Source organism: Oncorhynchus tshawytscha, unplaced genomic scaffold (assembly GCF_018296145.1).
Source record: "Oncorhynchus tshawytscha isolate Ot180627B unplaced genomic scaffold, Otsh_v2.0 Un_scaffold_7219_pilon_pilon, whole genome shotgun sequence".
Taxonomy (NCBI): domain Eukaryota; kingdom Metazoa; phylum Chordata; class Actinopteri; order Salmoniformes; family Salmonidae; genus Oncorhynchus; species Oncorhynchus tshawytscha.
In genome coordinates this window covers 304,775-325,000 of record NW_024609719.1, presented here as the reverse complement: position 1 = coordinate 325,000, position 20,226 = coordinate 304,775, and the positions used below count along the sequence as shown (strand labels likewise).

The 20,226-nt window shown below is 44.7% G+C and overlaps 1 pseudogene; it reads left to right on the top strand.

The window, feature by feature from the left end:
- LOC112241762 overlaps positions 1-19,716 on the top strand; it is a 23,604-nt pseudogene extending 3,888 nt beyond the window's left edge.
- The last annotated feature ends 510 nt before the right edge of the window (positions 19,717-20,226 follow it).

The following is a 20,226-nucleotide window of genomic DNA, read 5'->3' as shown; positions in this document are numbered from 1 at the left end:
GAATGGTATTTTAATAACAGTGTTGAATGGTCTGTTGATAACCTCAGTGTTGATATGGTCTGTTGATAACCTCAGTGTTGATATGGTCTTTTAATAACCTCAGTGTTGATATGGTCTGTTTAATAACCTCAGTGTTGATATGGTCTGTTAATAACCTCAGTGTTGACATGGTCTTTTAATAACCTCAGTGTTGATATGGTCTGTTAATAACCTCAGTGTTGATATGGTCTGTTAATAACCTCAGTGTTGACATGGTCTTTTAATAACCTCAGTGTTGATATGGTCTGTTAATAACCTCAGTGTTGATATGGTCTGTTAATAACCTCAGTGTTGACATGGTCTTTTAATAACCTCAGTGTTGATATGGTCTTTTAATAACCTGGAAACAGTGTTGATATGGTCTGTTGATAACCTTAGTGTTGATATGGTCTGTTGATAACCTCAGTGTTGACATGGTCTGTTAATAACCTGGAAACAGTGTTGATATGGTCTGTTGATAACCTTAGTGTTGATATGGTCTGTTGATAACCTCAGTGTTGACATGGTCTTTTAATAACCTCAGTGTTGATATGGTCTTTTAATAACCTTAGTGTTGATATGGTCTTTTAATAACCTCAGTGTTGATATGGTCTTTTAATAACCTCAGTGTTGATATGGTCTTTTAATAACCTCAGTGTTGATATGGTCTGTTAATAACCTCAGTGTTGATATGGTCTGTTAATAACCTCAGTGTTGACATGGTCTTTTAATAACCTCAGTGTTGATATGGTCTTTTAATAACCTTAGTGTTGATATGGTCTTTTAATAACCTCAGTGTTGATATGGTCTTTTAATAACCTCAGTGTTGATATGGTCTTTTAATAACCTCAGTGTTGATATGGTATTTTAATAACCTCAGTGTTGATATGGTCTTTTAATAACCTCAGTGTTGATATGGTCTTTTAATAACCTCAGTGTTGATATGGTCTTTTAATAACCTGGAAACAGTGTTGATATGGTCTTTTAATAACCTCAGTGTTGATATGGTCTTTTAATAACCTCAGTGTTGATATGGTCTTTTAATAACCTCAGTGTTGATATGGTCTTTTAATAACCTCAGTGTTGATATGGTCTTTTAATAACCTGGAAACAGTGTTGATATGGTCTTTTAATAACCTCAGTGTTGATATGGTCTTTTAATAACCTGGAAACAGTGTTGATATGGTCTTTTAATAACCTCAGTGTTGATATGATCTTTTAATAACCTCAGTGTTGATATGGTCTGTTGATATGGTATTTTTAAACACTAATAACCTCAGTGTTGATATGGTCTTTTAATAACCTCAGTGTTGATATGGTCTGTTGATAACCTCAGTGTTGATATGGTCTTTTAATAACCTCAGTGTTGATATGGTCTTTTAATAACCTTAGTGTTGATATGGTATTTTAATAACCTGGAAACAGTGTTGATATGGTCTTTTAATAACCTCAGTGTTGATATGGTCTTTTAATAACCTTAGTGTTGATATGGTCTGTTGATAACCTCAGTGTTGATATGGTCTTTTAATAACCTGGAAACAGTGTTGATATGGTCTTTTAATAACCTCAGTGTTGATATGGTCTTTTAATAACCTGGAAACAGAGTTGATATGGTCTTTTAATAACCTCAGTGTTGATATGATCTTTTAATAACCTCAGTGTTGATATGGTCTGTTGATATGGTATTTTAATAACCTCAGTGTTGATATGGTCTGTTGATATGGTATTTTAATAACCTCAGTGTTGATATGGTCTTTTAATAACCTCAGTGTTGATATGGTCTTTTAATAACCTTAGTGTTGATATGGTCTTTTAATAACCTTAGTGTTGATATGGTCTTTTAATAACCTGGAAACAGTGTTGATATGGTCTTTTAATAACCTCAGTGTTGATATGGTCTTTTAATAACCTCAGTGTTGATATGGTCTTGTAATAACCTGGAAACAGTGTTGATATGGTCTTTTAATAACCTCAGTGTTGATATGGTCTTGTAATAACCTGGAAACAGTGTTGATATGGTCTTTTAATAACCTCAGTGTTGATATGGTCTTTTAATAACCTCAGTGTTGATATGGTCTTTTAATAACCTCAGTGTTGATATGGTCTTTTAATAACCTCAGTGTTGATATGGTCTTTTAATAACCTCAGTGTTGATATGGTCTTTTAATAACCTCAGTGTTGATATGGTCTTTTAATAACCTCAGTGTTTAGAACAGACCGTTATTTATCCAACAATCATGTCATTTGATTGGCTTCTTTTTCAACATCTTCCAGGTCAACTTGAGGTTTCACTAATGCATTCTGGGAAATGTAGTATCCCCCATATTGAACAACATGTGTCAGTGTAACGGTTTTCTAGGTGAAAGGAGAGTCGGACCAAAATGCAGCGTGTAGATTGCGATCCATGTTTAATGAACAAACGTAAAACACGAATCAATATTAAACACTACAAAAAACGTAACGAAAACCGAAACAGCCTAATACTAGTGAAAACTAACATAGACAGGAACAAGGACACTAAGGACATCACCCACACAACCCAACACAAAACAGGCTACCTCAATATGGTTCCCAATCAGAGACAACGACCAACACCTGCCTCTGATTGAGAACCATATCAGGCCAAACATAGAAATAGACAAACCAGACACACAACATAGAATGCCCACCCAGCTCACGTCCTGACCAACACTAAAACAAGGAAAACACACAAGAACGATGGTCAGAACGTGACAGAACCCCCCCCAAGGTGTATATCTCCCCCCATATTGAACAAAATGTGTCAGTGACTAATGAAATGTAACAACTTTAAATATTCACATACAGGTTTTGTTTCATCAATACTTGATGTATATAAGTGTTGATATGGTCTTTTAATAACCTCAGTGTTGATATGGTCTGTTGATAACCTTAGTGTTTAGAACAGACCGTTATTTATCCAACAATCATGTCATTTGATTGGCTTCTTTTTCAACATCTTCCAGGTCAACTTGAGGTTTCACTAATGCATTCTGGGAAATGTAGTATTCCCCCATATTGAACAACATGTGATTAATGAAATGTAACAACTTTAAATATTCACATACAGGTTTTGTGTTTCATCAATACTTGATGTATACAATGACATGTTTGATGTTTTATGATCAAAATATACAACGAGTGGACAAAACATTAAGAACACCTGCTGTTTCCATGACACAGACTGACCAGGTGAATCCAGGTGAAAGCTATGATCCTTATTGATGTCACCTGTTAAATCCACTTCAATCAGTGTAGATGAATGAGAGGATGACAGGTTCTAAGAAGGATTTTTAAGACTTGAGACAATTGAGACAGTGATTGTTTTAAGACAATTGAGACAGTGATTGTTTTAAGAGAATTGAGACAGTGATTGTTTTAAGACAATTGAGACAGTGATTGTTTTAAGAGAATTGAGACAGTGATTGTTTTAAGAGAATTGAGACAGTGATTGTTTTAAGACAATTGAGACAGTGATTGTTTTAAGAGAATTGAGACAGTGATTGTTTTAAGAGAATTGAGACAGTGATTGTTTTAAGAGAATTGAGACAGTGATTGTGTATATACATTCAGAGGGTGAACGGGCAAGAGGTTGAAGTGCCTTTGAACGGGGTGTGGCAGTAGGTACCAGGGGGCACCGGTTTGTGTCAAGAACTGCAACGCTGCTGGGGTTTTCACGCTCAACAGTTTACCATGCATGCCAAGTATGGTCCACCACCCAAAGGACAAACTGTGGGAAGCGTTGTAGTCAACATGGGTCAGCATCCCTGGGGAACGCTTTCAACACTTCCAACACCTTGTAGAGTCCGACGAATCGAGGCTCCTCTGAGGGCAAACGGTGGCTCAACTCAATATCAGGAAGGTGTTCTTAATGTTTTGTTCGCTCATTGTTTATCAAATTCAGTATCCTTGAATTCAAATGCAAGGTGTGTGTGTGTGTGTGTGTGTGTGTGTGTGTGTGTGTGTGTGTGTGTGTGTGTGTGTGTGTGTGTGTGTGTGTGTGTGTGTGTGTGTGTGTGTGTGTGTGTGTGTGTGTGTGTGTGTGTGTCTAACGCGGTGTATTTCAGCACCAGAAGGCTCATGAGGAACGCACCGGGTCGATGCTCTCCTTCTATGATGTCATTAGCGCTCAACGTGGGGCGCCGTCCAACATCCGATTACTACAGAACCTCTGTCTCACCCCGGGACTCTACAATACACACCTAGAGAGATGGCTAACACACTACCCTGTTGACCAGGTACACACCTCAGGACTCTACTATAGACACCTAGAGAGATGGTTAACACCTCAGGACTCTACTATAGACACCTAGAGAGATGGTTAACACCTGGACTCTACTATAGACACCTAGAGAGATGGCTAACACACCTGGACTCTACTATACACACCTAGAGAGATGGTTAACACCCCAGGACTCTGCTATAGACACCTAGAGAGATGGTTAACATCCCAGGACTCTACTATAGAAAACCTAAAGAGATGACTAACACACCTGGACTCTACTATAGACACCTAGAGAGATGGTTAACATCCCAGGACTCTACTATACACACCTAGAGAGATGGCTACCACACCAGGAATTTACTATACCAAATCAAATCAAATCAAATTGTATTGGTCACATACACATGGTTAGCAGATGTTAATGCGAGTGTAGCAAATGCTTGTGCCTAGTTCCGACAATGCAGTAATAACCAACAAGTAATCTAACTAACAATTCCAAAACTACTGTCTTATATACACAAGTGTAAGGGGATAAAGAATATGTACATAAAGATATATGAATGAGTGATGGTACAGAGCAGCATAGGCTACTAGATGGTATCACACAGTATATACATATGAGATGAGTATGTAAACAAAGTGGCATAGTTAAAGTGGCTAGTGATACATGTATTACATAAGGATGCAGTCGATGATATAGAGTACAGTATCTACGTATGCATATGAGATGAATAATGTAGGGTATGTAAACATTATATAAGGTAGCATTGTTTAAAGTGGCTAGTGATATATTTTACATCATTTCCCATCAATTCCCATTATTAAAGTGGCTGGAGTTGAGTCAGTGTCAGTGTCAGTGTGTTGGCAGCAGCCACTAATGTTAGTGGTGGCTGTTTAACAGTCTGATGGCCTTGAGATAGAAGCTGTTTTTCAGTCTCTCGGTCCCAGCTTTGATGCACCTGTACTGACCTCGCCTTCTGGATGGCAGCGGTGTGAACAGGCAGTGGCTCGGTGGTTGATGTCCTTGATGATCGTTATGGCCTTCCTGTAACATCGGGTGGTGTAGGTGTCCTGGAGGGCAGGTAGTTTGCCCCCGGTGATGCTATAGACCTCACTACCCTCTGGAGAGCCTTACGGTTGTGGGCGGAGCAGTTGCCGTCTAGGCGGTGATAGAGCCCGCCAGGATGCTCTCGATGTGCATCTGTAGAAGTTTGTGAGTGCTTTTGGTGACGAGCCGAATTTCTTCAGCCTCCTGAGGTTGAAGAGGCGCTGCTGCGCCTTCCTCACGATGCTGTCTGTGTGAGTGGACCAATTCAGTTTGTCTGTGATGTGTTTGCCGAGGAACTTAAAACTTACTACCCTCTCCACTACTGTTCCATCGATGTGGATAGGGGGTGTTCCCTCTGCTGTTTCCTGAAGTCCACAATCACACACATAGAGAGATGGCTTAACATCCCCAGGACTCTACTATAGACTCCTAGAGAGATGGTTAACACACCAGGACTCTACTATAGACACCTAGAGAGATGGTTAACACACCAGGACTCTACTATAGACACCTAGAGAGATGGTTAACATCCCAGGACTCTACTATAGACACCTAGAGAGATTGTTAACACACCAGGACTCTACTATAGACACCTAGAGAGATGGTTAACACACCAGGACTCTACTATAGACACCTAGAGAGATGGTTAACATCCCAGGACTCTACTATAGACACCTAGAGAGATGGCTACCACACCAGGACTCTACTATAGACACCTAGAGAGATGGTTAACACACCAGGACTCTACTATAGACACCTAGAGAGATGGTTAACACACCAGGACTCTACTATAGACTCCTAGAGAGATGGTTAACACCCAGGACTCTACTATAGACTCCTAGAGAGATGGTTAACACCCAGGACTCTACTATAGACACCTAGAGAGATGGTTAACACACCAGGACTCTACTATAGACACCTAGAGAGATGGTTAACATCCCAGGACTCTACTATAGACACCTAGAGAGATGGTTAACACACCAGGACTCTACTATAGACACCTAGAGAGATTGTTAACATCCCAGGACTCTACTATAGACACCTAGAGAGATTGCTAACACACCTGGACTCTACTATAGACACCTAGAGAGATGGTTAACATCCCAGGACTCTACTATAGACACCTAGAGAGATGGTTAACATCCCAGGACTCTACTATAGACACCTAGAGAGATGGTTAACATCCCAGGACTCTACTATAGACACCTAGAGAGATGGTTAACACACCAGGACTCTACTATAGACACCTAGAGAGATGGTTAACACACCAGGACTCTACTATAGACACCTAGAGAGATGGTTAACACCCCAGGACTCTACTATAGACACCTAGAGAGATGGTTAACACACCAGGACTCTACTATAGACACCTAGAGAGATGGTTAACACCCCAGGACTCTACTATAGACACCTAGAGAGATGGTTAACACCCAGGACTCTACTATAGACACCTAGAGAGATGGTTAACACACCAGGACTCTACTATAGACACCTAGAGAGATGGTTAACACACCAGGACTCTACTATAGACACTTCTTGTTAATCAGCTGCTTTGTCAGATTTCAAAAAGGCTTTACGGTGAAAGCAGACCAAGCGATTATGTGAGAACAGCACCCAGCAGACAAATCATTACAAACAGTAACCAGCCAAGTAGAAGAGTTACACAAGTCAGAAATAGAGATAAAATGAATCCCTTACCTTTGATGATCTCAATTTACTCAATAAATGTAAGTTTTGTTCGATAAGTTTTGTTCGATAAAGTCCCTCTTTATGTCCAAAAACCTCAGTTTTGTTTGTGCGCTTTGTTCAATAATCCACAGGCTCAAAGTCAGTCAAAACAGGCAAACATGTTTATAATCAATCCACAGGTTGTTTTTAGTCGTAATAATCAATAATATTTCAACCGGACAAAAGATTTGTCAATATAAAAGGAAAACAAGAAAGGCTCTCTGTCGCGTGAAAAACCTCTGGGACACTGCAGTGTCCACTCATTCAGAATGACCTTACTCCCTAATTTTTCAGAATACAAGCCTGAAACAATTTCTAAAGACTGTTGACATCTAGTGGAAGCCATAGGAAGTGCAATTTGAGTCATAAGTCAATGGAAAACTACAAACATAAAAAATCTCACTTCCTGGATGGATTTTTCTCAGGTTTTCGCCTGCCAAACTTTGGAGTGTTTTCTATCCAAATCTACCAATTATATCCTATCCATCTATAGCTTCTGGGCCTGAGTAGCAGGCAGTTTACTTTGGGCACGGAGGTGAAAATACTGCCCCCTAATGAAGTTTTAAAACAAATAACTTCCTGTCACGTAGTAGTATGTTCTAGTAATGTGTTATGGTCTGTCTGTCTGTCTGTCTGTCTGTCTGTGTGTGTGTGTGTGTGTGTGTGTGTGTGTGTGTGTGTGTGTAGCTGATGGTTATAGATGGACAGCAGTTGAGGAGAGATCCAGCTGCAGTGATGGAGGAGGTCCAGAAGGTCCTGGGAATTACTCACTACAACTACACACAGACTCTACGGTACACACACACACACACACACACACACACATACACACACACACACACAGGCTCTCCTTTACGTTACATGACTCCCTCATTCCTCTCCCATGTTCTCTCTCTCTGAACTACTGTCTCTCTCCCATGTTCTCTCTCTCTGAACTACTGTCTCTCTCCCATGTTCTCTCTGAACTACTGTCTCTCTCCCATGTTCTCTCTGAACTACTGTCTCTCTCCCATGTTCTCTCTCTGAACTACTGTCTCTCTCCCATGTTCTCTCTCTGAACTACTGTCTCTCTCCCATGTTCTCTCTGAACTACTGTCTCTCTCCCATGTTCTCTCTCTCTGAACTACTGTCTCTCTCCCATGTTCTCTCTCTCTGAACTACTGTCTCTCTCCCATGTTCTCTCTCTCTGAACTACTGTCTCTCTCCCATGTTCTCTCTCTCTGAACTACTGTCTCTCTCCATGTTCTCTCTCTCTGAACTACTGTCTCTCTCCCATGTTCTCTCTCTCTGAACTACTGTCTCTCTCCCATGTTCTCTCTCTCTGAACTACTGTCTCTCTCCCATGTTCTCTCTCTCTGAACTACTGTCTCTCTCCCATGTTCTCTCTCTCTGAACTACTGTCTCTCTCCCATGTTCTCTCTGAACTACTGTCTCTCTCCCATGTTCTCTCTCTCTGAACTACTGTCTCTCTCCCATGTTCTCTCTCTCTGAACTACTGTCTCTCTCCCATGTTCTCTCTCTCTGAACTACTGTCTCTCTCCCATGTTCTCTCTCTCTGAACTACTGTCTCTCTCCCATGTTCTCTCTCTGAACTACTGTCTCTCTCCCATGTTCTCTCTGAACTACTGTCTCTCTCCCATGTTCTCTCTGAACTACTGTCTCTCTCCCATGTTCTCTCTGAACTACTGTCTCTCTCCCATGTTCTCTCTCTCTGAACTACTGTCTCTCTCCCATGTTCTCTCTGAACTACTGTCTCTCTCCCATGTTCTCTCTCTCTGAACTACTGTCTCTCTCCCATGTTCTCTCTGAACTACTGTCTCTCTCCCATGTTCTCTCTCTCTGAACTACTGTCTCTCTCCCATGTTCTCTCTCTCTGAACTACTGTCTCTCTCCCATGTTCTCTCTGAACTACTGTCTCTCTCCCATGTTCTCTCTCTCTGAACTACTGTCTCTCTCCCATGTTCTCCCTCTCTGAACTACTGTCTCTCTCCCATGTTCTCTCTCTCTGAACTACTGTCTCTCTCCCATGTTCTCTCTCTCTGAACTACTGTCTCTCTCCCATGTTCTCTCTCTCTGAACTACTGTCTCTCTCCCATGTTCTCTCTCTCTGAACTACTGTCTCTCTCCCATGTTCTCTCTCTCTGAACTACTGTCTCTCTCCCATGTTCTCTCTGAACTACTGTCTCTCTCCCATGTTCTCTCTCTCTGAACTACTGTCTCTCTCCCATGTTCTCTCTGAACTACTGTCTCTCTCCCATGTTCTCTCTCTCTGAACTACTGTCTCTCTCCCATGTTCTCTCTGAACTACTGTCTCTCTCCCATGTTCTCTCTGAACTACTGTCTCTCTCCCATGTTCTCTCTGAACTACTGTCTCTCTCCCATGTTCTCTCTCTCTGAACTACTGTCTCTCTCCCATGTTCTCTCTCTCTGAACTACTGTCTCTCTCCCATGTTCTCTCTCTGAACTACTGTCTCTCTCCCATGTTCTCTCTGAACTACTGTCTCTCTCCCATGTTCTCTCTGAACTACTGTCTCTCTCCCATGTTCTCTCTCTCTGAACTACTGTCTCTCTCCCATGTTCTCCCTCTCTGAACTACTGTCTCTCTCCCATGTTCTCTCTCTGAACTACTGTCTCTCTCCCATGTTCTCTCTCTCTGAACTACTGTCTCTCTCCCATGTTCTCTCTCTGAACTACTGTCTCTCTCCCATGTTCTCTCTGAACTACTGTCTCTCTCCCATGTTCTCTCTGAACTACTGTCTCTCTCCCATGTTCTCTCTCTCTGAACTACTGTCTCTCTCCCATGTTCTCTCTCTCTCTGAACTACTGTCTCTCTCCCATGTTCCCTCTGAACTACTGTCTCTCTCCCATGTTCTCTCTCTCTGAACTACTGTCTCTCTCCCATGTTCTCTCTGAACTACTGTCTCTCTCCCTGTTCTCTCTGAACTACTGTCTCTCTCCCATGTTCTCTCTCTCTGAACTACTGTCTCTCTCCCATGTTCTCTCTCTCTGAACTACTGTCTCTCTCCCATGTTCTCCCTGAACTACTGTCTCTCTCCCATGTTCTCTCTGAACTACTGTCTCTCTCCCATGTTCTCTCTCTCTGAACTACTGTCTCTCTCCCATGTTCTCTCTGAACTACTGTCTCTCTCCCATGTTCTCTCTCTCTGAACTACTGTCTCTCTCCCATGTTCTCTCTCTGAACTACTGTCTCTCTCCTTGTTCTCTCTCTGAACTACTGTCTCTCTCCCATGTTCTCCCTGAACTACTGTCTCTCTCCCATGTTCTCCCTGAACTACTGTCTCTCTCCATGTTCTCTCTCTCTGAACTACTGTCTCTCTCCCATGTTCTCTCTCTCTGAACTACTGTCTCTCTCCCATGTTCTCTCTGAACTACTGTCTCTCTCCCATGTTCTCTCTCTGAACTACTGTCTCTCTCCCATGTTCTCCCTGAACTACTGTCTCTCTCCCATGTTCTCTCTGAACTACTGTCTCTCTCCCATGTTCTCTCTCTCTGAACTACTGTCTCTCTCCCATGTTCTCTCTGAACTACTGTCTCTCTCCCATGTTCTCTCTGAACTACTGTCTCTCTCCCATGTTCTCTCTGAACTACTGTCTCTCTCCCATGTTCTCTCTCTCTGAACTACTGTCTCTCTCCCATGTTCTCTCTGAACTACTGTCTCTCTCCCATGTTCTCTCTCTCTGAACTACTGTCTCTCTCCCATGTTCTCTCTGAACTACTGTCTATCTCCCATGTTCTCTCTCTCTGAACTACTGTCTCTCTCCCATGTTCTCTCTCTCTGAACTACTGTCTCTCTCCCATGTTCTCTCTCTCTGAACTACTGTCTCTCTCCCATGTTCTCTCTCTCTGAACTACTGTCTCTCTCCGTGTTCTCTCTCTCTGAACTACTGTCTCTCTCCCATGTTCTCTCTGAACTACTGTCTCTCTCCCATGTTCTCTCTGAACTACTGTCTCTCTCCCATGTTCTCTCTCTCTGAACTACTGTCTCTCTCCCATGTTCTCTCTGAACTACTGTCTCTCTCCCATGTTCTCTCTCTCTGAACTACTGTCTCTCTCCCATGTTCTCTCTGAACTGTCTCTCTCCCATGTTCTCTCTGAACTACTGTCTCTCTCCCATGTTCTCTCTCTCTGAACTACTGTCTCTCTCCCATGTTCTCTCTGAACTACTGTCTCTCTCCCATGTTCTCTCTCTCTGAACTACTGTCTCTCTCCCATGTTCTCCTCTCTGAACTACTGTCTCTCTCCCATGTTCTCTCTGAACTACTGTCTCTCTCCATGTTCTCTCTCTGTCTCTCTGTCTCTCTCCCATGTCTCTCTCCCATGTTCTCTCTGAACTACTGTCTCTCCCATGTTCTCCTGAACTATGTCTCTCTCTGTTCTCTCTCTCTGAACTACTGTCTCTCTCCCATGTTCTCTCTCTGAACTACTGTCTCTCTCCCATGTTCTCTCTGAACTACTGTCTCTCTCCCATGTTCTCTCTCTCTGAACTACTGTCTCTCTCCCATGTTCTCTCTGTCTCTCTCCCATGTTCTCTCTCTCTGAACTACTGTCTCTCTCCCATGTTCTCTCTGAACTACTGTCTCTCTCCCATGTTCTCTCTCTGAACTACTGTCTCTCTCCCATGTTCTCTCTCTCTGAACTACTGTCTCTCTCCCATGTTCTCTCTCTCTGAACTACTGTCTCTCTCCCATGTTCTCTCTCTCTGAACTACTGTCTCTCTCCCATGTTCTCTCTCTCTGAACTACTGTCTCTCTCCCATGTTCTCTCTGAACTACTGTCTCTCTCCCATGTTCTCTCTCTCTGAACTAGTGTCTCTCTCCCATGTTCTCTCTGAACTACTGTCTCTCTCCCATGTTCTCTCTGAACTACTGTCTCTCTCCCATGTTCTCTCTGAACTACTGTCTCTCTCCCATGTTCTCTCTGAACTACTGTCTCTCTCCCATGTTCTCTCTCTCTGAACTACTGTCTCTCTCCCATGTTCTCTCTGAACTACTGTCTCTCTCCATGTTCTCTCTGAACTACTGTCTCTCTCCCATGTTCTCTCTCTCTGAACTACTGTCTCTCTCCCATGTTCTCTCTCTGAACTACTGTCTCTCTCCCATGTTCTCTCTCTCTGAACTACTGTCTCTCTCCCATGTTCTCTCTGAACTACTGTCTCTCTCCCATGTTCTCTCTGAACTACTGTCTCTCTCCCATGTTCTCTCTCTCTGAACTACTGTCTCTCTCCCATGTTCTCTCTCTCTGAACTACTGTCTCTCTCCCATGTTCTCTCTGAACTACTGTCTCTCTCCCATGTTCTCTCTCTCTGAACTACTGTCTCTCTCCCATGTTCTCTCTCTGAACTACTGTCTCTCTCCCATGTTCTCTCTGAACTACTGTCTCTCTCCCATGTTCTCTCTCTCTGAACTACTGTCTCTCTCCCATGTTCTCTCTCTCTGAACTACTGTCTCTCTCCCATGTTCTCTCCCTGAACTACTGTCTCTCTCCCATGTTCTCTCTGAACTACTGTCTCTCTCCCATGTTCTCTATGAACTACTGTCTCTCTCCCATGTTCTCTCTCTCTGAACTACTGTCTCTCTCCCATGTTCTCTCTGAACTACTGTCTCTCTCCCATGTTCTCTCCCTGAACTACTGTCTCTCTCCCATGTTCTCTCTGAACTACTGTCTCTCTCCCATGTTCTCTCTCTGAACTACTGTCTCTCTCCCATGTTCTCTCTCTCTGAACTACTGTCTCTCTCCCATGTTCTCTCTCTCTGAACTACTGTCTCTCTCCCATGTTCTCTCTCTCTGATCTACTGTCTCTCTCCCATGTTCTCTCTCTCTGAACTACTGTCTCTCTCCCATGTTCTCTCTGAACTACTGTCTCTCTCCCATGTTCTCTCTCTCTGAACTACTGTCTCTCTCCCATGTTCTCTCTCTCTGAACTACTGTCTCTCTCCATGTTCTCTCCCTGAACTACTGTCTCTCTCCCATGTTCTCTCTGAACTACTGTCTCTCTCCCATGTTCTCTCTGAACTACTGTCTCTCTCCCATGTTCTCTCTGAACTACTGTCTCTCTCCCATGTTCTCTCTCTCTGAACTACTGTCTCTCTCCCATGTTCTCTCTGAACTACTGTCTCTCTCCCATGTTCTCTCTGAACTACTGTCTCTCTCCCATGTTCTCTCTCTCTGAACTACTGTCTCTCTCCCATGTTCTCTCTGAACTACTGTCTCTCTCCCATGTTCTCTCTGAACTACTGTCTCTCTCCCATGTTCTCTCTGAACTACTGTCTCTCTCCCATGTTCTCTCTCTCTGAACTACTGTCTCTCTCCCATGTTCTCTCTCTCTGAACTACTGTCTCTCTCCCATGTTCTCTCTGAACTACTGTCTCTCTCCCATGTTCTTTCTCTCTGAACTACTGTCTCTCTCCCATGTTCTCTCTCTCTGAACTACTGTCTCTCTCCCATGTTCTCTCTCTGAACTACTGTCTCTCTCCCATGTTCTTTCTCTCTGAACTACTGTCTCTCTCCCATGTTCTCTCTGAACTACTGTCTCTCTCCCATGTTCTTTCTCTCTGAACTACTGTCTCTCTCCCATGTTCTCTCTGAACTACTGTCTCTCTCCCATGTTCTCTCTGAACTACTGTCTCTCTCCCATGTTCTCCCTGAACTACTGTCTCTCTCCCATGTTCTCTCTCTCTGAACTACTGTCTCTCTCCCATGTTCTCTCTCTCTGAACTACTGTCTCTCTCCCATGTTCTCTCTCTCTGAACTACTGTCTCTCTCCCATGTTCTCTCTCTCTGAACTACTGTCTCTCTCCCATGTTCTCTCTGAACTACTGTCTCTCTCCCATGTTCTCCCTGAACTACTGTCTCTCTCCCATGTTCTCTCTCTCTGAACTACTGTCTCTCTCCCATGTTCTCTCTGAACTACTGTCTCTCTCCCATGTTCTCTCTCTCTGAACTACTGTCTCTCTCCCATGTTCTCTCTGAACTACTGTCTCTCTCCCATGTTCTCTCTGAACTACTGTCTCTCTCCCATGTTCTCTCTCTCTGAACTACTGTCTCTCTCCCATGTTCTCTCTCTCTGAACTACTGTCTCTCTCCCATGTTCTCTCTCTCTGAACTACTGTCTCTCTCCCATGTTCTCTCTGAACTCTGTCTCTCCCCATGTTCTCTCTCTCTGAACTACTGTCTCTCTCCATGTTCTCTCTGAACTACTGTCTCTCTCCCATGTTCTCTCTCTGAACTACTGTCTCTCTCCCATGTTCTCTCTCTCTGAACTACTGTCTCTCTCCCATGTTCTCTCTCTCTGAACTACTGTCTCTCTCCCATGTTCTCTCTCTCTGAACTACTGTCTCTCTCCCATGTTCTCTCTCTCTGAACTACTGTCTCTCTCCCATGTTCTCTCTCTCTGAACTACTGTCTCTCTCCCATGTTCTCTCTCTCTGAACTACTGTCTCTCTCCCATGTTCTCTCTCTCTGAACTACTGTCTCTCTCCCATGTTCTCTCTCTCTGAACTACTGTCTCTCTCCCATGTTCTCTCTCTGAACTACTGTCTCTCTCCCATGTTCTCTCTCTCTGAACTACTGTCTCTCTCCCATGTTCTCTCTCTCTGAACTACTGTCTCTCTCCCATGTTCTCTCTCTCTGAACTACTGTCTCTCTCCCATGTTCTCTCTCTCTGAACTACTGTCTCTCTCCCATGTTCTCTCTCTCTGAACTGTCTCTCTCCCATGTTCTCTCTCTCTGAACTACTGTCTCTCTCCCATGTTCTCTCTCTCTGAACTACTGTCTCTCTCCCATGTTCTCTCTCTCTGAACTACTGTCTCTCTCCATGTTCTCTCTCTCTGAACTACTGTCTCTCTCCCATGTTCTCTCTCTCTGAACTACTGTCTCTCTCCCATGTTCTCTCTCTCTGAACTACTGTCTCTCTCCCATGTTCTCTCTCTCTGAACTACTGTCTCTCTCCCATGTTCTCTCTCTCTGAACTACTGTCTCTCTCCCATGTTCTCTCTCTCTGAACTACTGTCTCTCTCCCATGTTCTCTCTCTGAACTACTGTCTCTCTCCCATGTTCTCTCTCTCTGAACTACTGTCTCTCTCCCATGTTCTCTCTCTCTGAACTACTGTCTCTCTCCCATGTTCTTTCTCTCTGAACTACTGTCTCTCTCCCATGTTCTTTCTCTCTGAACTACTGTCTCTCTCCCATGTTCTCTCTCTCTGAACTACTGTCTCTCTCCCATGTTCTCTCTCTCTGAACTACTGTCTCTCTCCCATGTTCTCTCTCTGAACTACTGTCTCTCTCCCATGTTCTCTCTGAACTACTGTCTCTCTCCCATGTTCTTTCTCTCTGAACTACTGTCTCTCTCCCATGTTCTCTCTCTGAACTACTGTCTCTCTCCCATGTTCTCTCTCTGAACTACTGGCTCTCTCCCATGTTCTCTCTCTGAACTACTGGCTCTCTCCCATGTTCTCTCTGAACTACTGGCTCTCTCCCATGTTCTCTCTCTCTGAACTACTGGCTCTCTCCCATGTTCTCTCTGAACTACTGTCTCTCTCCCATGTTCTCTCTCTCTGAACTACTGTCTCTCTCCCATGTTCTCTCTCTCTGAACTACTGTCTCTCTCCCATGTTCTTTCTCTCTGAACTACTGTCTCTCTCCCATGTTCTTTCTCTCTGAACTACTGTCTCTCTCCCATGTTCTCTCTCTGAACTACTGTCTCTCTCCCATGTTCTCTCTCTCTGAACTACTGTCTCTCTCCCATGTTCTCTCTCTGAACTACTGTCTCTCTCCCATGTTCTCTCTGAACTACTGTCTCTCTCCCATGTTCTTTCTCTCTGAACTACTGTCTCTCTCCCATGTTCTCTCTCTGAACTACTGTCTCTCTCCCATGTTCTCTCTCTGAACTACTGGCTCTCTCCCATGTTCTCTCTCTGAACTACTGGCTCTCTCCCATGTTCTCTCTGAACTACTGGCTCTCTCCCATGTTCTTTCTCTCTGAACTACTGGCTCTCTCCCATGTTCTCTCTGAACTACTGGCTCTCTCCCATGTTCTTTCTCTCTGAACTACTGTCTCTCTCCCATGTTCTCTCTCTGAACTACTGTCTCTCTCCCATGTTCTCCCTGAACTACTGTCTCTCTCCCATGTTCTCTCTCTGAACTACTGTCTCTCTCCCATGTTCTCTCTGAACTACTGTCTCTCTCCCATGTTCTCTCTCTGAACTACTGTCTCTCTCCCATGTTCTCTCTGAACTACTGTCTCTCTCCCATGTTCTCTCTCTCTGAACTACTGTCTCTCTCCCATGTTCTCTCTGAACTACTGTCTCTCTCCCATGTTCTCTCTCTCTGAACTACTGTCTCTCTCCCATGTTCTCTCTGAACTACTGTCTCTCTCCCATGTTCTCTCTCTGAACTACTGTCTCTCTCCCATGTTCTCTCTCTCTGAACTACTGTCTCTCTCCCATGTTCTCTCTGAACTACTGTCTCTCTCCCATGTTCTCTCTCTGAACTACTGTCTCTCTCCCATGTTCTCTCTGAACTACTGTCTCTCTCCCATGTTCTCTCTCTCTGAACTACTGTCTCTCTCCCATGTTCTCTCTCTCTGAACTACTGTCTCTCTCCCATGTTCTCTCTGAACTACTGTCTCTCTCCCATGTTCTCTCTCTCTGAACTACTGTCTCTCTCCCATGTTCTCTCTCTCTGAACTACTGTCTCTCTCCCATGTTCTCTCTCTCTGAACTACTGTCTCTCTCCCATGTTCTCTCTCTCTGAACTACTGTCTCTCTCCCATGTTCTCTCTCTCTGAACTACTGTCTCTCTCCCATGTTCTCTCTCTCTGAACTACTGTCTCTCTCCCATGTTCTCTCTCTCTGAACTACTGTCTCTCTCCCATGTTCTCTCTCTCTGAACTACTGTCTCTCTCCCATGTTCTCCCTGAACTACTGTCTCTCTCCCATGTTCTCTCCCTCTCTCCCCTCTCTCTCTCTTTCTACCCCCTCTCCCTCTCCCTCTCCCTCTCCCTCTCCCTCTCCCTCTCCCTCTCCCTCTCCAGGTTTGACCAGCAGACGGGTTTGTGGTGTCAGCTTTTAGATGGGGGAAGACTAAGTGTTTGTGGAGTAAAGGATTGGAGTATCCTCCTATGGAACCAGAGGTAACACACACACACACACACACTGACACACACACACACACACACAACCACAGTCATACCAGAGGTAAAACACACCCACACTGACACACACACTGACACACACACTGACAAACACAACCACAGTCATACCAGAGAATGTGGTGTTGGCGTGGTCAGATTTCCCACAGGGCTTTGCTGCAGGCTGGAAAACGTCAGGCAATCAGATCCTTACAGGAAGTTAGACCTCAATCAGATCCATACAGGAAGTTGGACCTCAATCAGATCCTTACAGGAAGTTATGACCCTAATCAGATCCTTACAGGATGTTTTGACCTTAATCAGATCCTTACAGGAAGTTAGACCTCAATCAGATCCTTACAGGAAGTTATGACCTCAATCAGATCCTTAGGAAGTTATGACCTCAATCAGATCCTTACAGGAAGTTATGACCTCAATCAGATCCTTACAGGAAGTTATGACCTCAATCAGATCCTTACAGGAAGTTATGACCTCAATCAGATCCTTACAGGAAGTCATGACCTTATTGTGACGCCATACCACACACCACACAAAGAGAAATCGAAAGAAGATTTGAGGATACCCTTTATCTACCATCCCATCATCCTCCCCCTTCTCTCTCTCTCTCTCGGTCCTACCTGTCCAGGTATTATACTCTCTCTCTCTCTCTCTCTAGGCACGGTCCTACCTGTCCAGGTATTATACTCTCTCTCTCTCTCTCTCTAGGCACGGTCCTACCTGTCCAGGTATTATAGTCTCTCTCTCTCTCTCTTGGCACGGTCCTACCTGTCCAGGTATTATAGTCTCTCTCTCTCTCTCTTGGCACGGTCCTACCTGTCCAGGTATTATAGTCTCTCTCTCTCTCTCTAGGCACGGTCCTACCTGTCCAGGTATTATAGTCTCTCTCTCTCTCTCTCTCTCTCTCTCTCTCTAGGCACGGTCCTACCTGTCCAGGTATTATAGTCTCTCTCTCTCTCTCTCTCTCTTGCACGGTCCTACCTGTCCAGGTATTATAGTCTCTCTCTCTCTCTCTCTCTCTCTCTCTCTCTCTCTTGGCACGGTCCTACCTGTCCAGGTATTATAGTCTCTCTCTCTCTCTCTAGGCACGGTCCTACCTGTCCAGGTATTATAGTCTCTCTCTCTCTCTCTCTCTCTCTCTCCTACCTGTCCAGGTATTATAGTCTCTCTCTCTCTCTCTCTCTCTCTCTCTCTCTCTCCAGGTATTATAGTCTCTCTCTCTCTCTCTCTCTCTCTCTCTCTCTCTAGGCACGGTCCTACCTGTCCAGGTATTATAGTCTCTCTCTCTCTCTCTCTCTCTCTCTCTCTCTCTCTAGGCACGGTCCTACCTGTCCAGGTATTATAGTCTCTCTCTCTCTAGGCACGGTCCTACCTGTCCAGGTATTATAGTCTCTCTCTCTCTCACTTGGCACGGTCCTACCTGTCCAGGTATTATAGTCTCTCTCTCTCTCTCTCTCTAGGCACGGTCCTACCTGTCCAGGTATTATAGTCTCTCTCTCTCTCTCTCTCTTGGCACGGTCCTACCTGTCCAGGTATTATAGTCTCTCTCTCTCTCTCTAGGCACGGTCCTACCTGTCCAGGTATTATAGTCTCTCTCTCTCTCTCTCTAGGCACGGTCCTACCTGTCCAGGTATTATAGTCTCTCTCTCTCTCTCTCTAGGCACGGTCCTACCTGTCCAGGTATTATAGTCTCTCTCTAGGCACGGTCCTACCTGTCCAGGTATTATAGTCTCTCTCTCTCTCTCTCTCTCTCTCTCTCTCCAGGTCTCTCTCTCTCTCTCTCTCTCTCTCTAGGCACGGTCCTACCTGTCCAGGTATTATAGTCTCTCTCTCTCTCTCTCTCTCTCTCTCTCTCTCTCTCTCTCTCTCTCTCTCTCTCTCTCTCTCTCTCTCTCTCTCTCTCTCTCTCTCTCTCTCTCTCTCTAGGCACGGTCCTACCTGTCCAGGTATTATAGGGAACACAACATAGACCTGTCCAAGCTGCTCCACCGGCTGGGTCAGCCTCTCCCCTCCTGGCTAAGAGAGGAACTACAGAAGGTCAGCTAACAGGGTTAGAGGTCAGAGTTCAGGGGACATCGGCTGGGTCAGCCTCTCCCCTCCTGGCTGAGAGAGGAACTACAGAAGGTCAGATAACCTCTAACCCTACCAGCAGCCCAGGTTCATAGGTCAGGTGTTAAAGGTCAGGGACCATTAAGAGGAAGAGGGCATGACCTTTCTGTGACCTCCCAACCCCGTGGTGAACCGGAGGATGGAAGAGAGACTATGAACAATAAACTCTGTCCTGGCTTGACCTCACAGAGGAGAAGAGATACTAGATCACTGATATCTGGAAGGATAACTGGATATCTTGGTCTCTGAACTCAGAGATTGGAGGGATGGCTGACCTCTGGAACAGAACTATGTTTCAGTTAATGGACTGGAGAGAGACCTATAGCCCATTCTCCATCCACCTCCCTCTCTTCTTCACTCTCTCCATCCACCTCCCTCTCTTCTTCTCTCTCTCCATCCACCTCCATCTCTTTTTCTCTCTCTCCATCCACCTCGCTCTTCTTCTCTCTCTCCATCCACCTCCCTCTCCTCTTCTCTCTCTCCATCCTTCTCCCTCTCTTCTTCTCTCTTTCCATCCCTCCTCTGCCACTCTCCATCCTTCTCCCTCTACGCCATCTTGAACACAGACACACAGTGGAACCTCAACATTGTTCTGTCCCAAGGATCCAAAGACCTGATGATCTGTAGTTGTGGTTCTAGAATGGAATTGGAACATGGCAGACCCTGGAGCTAACACCACCACCACGACCAGACACCACCACCACGACCAGACACCACCACCGCGACCAGACACCACCACCACGACCACCACCACCACCACAACCAGACACCACCACCACGACCAGACACCACCACCACGACCACCACCACCACGACCACCACCACCACCACCACGACCAGACACCACCACCACGACCAGACAACACCACCACGACCAGACACCACCACCACGACCAGACACCACCACCACGACCA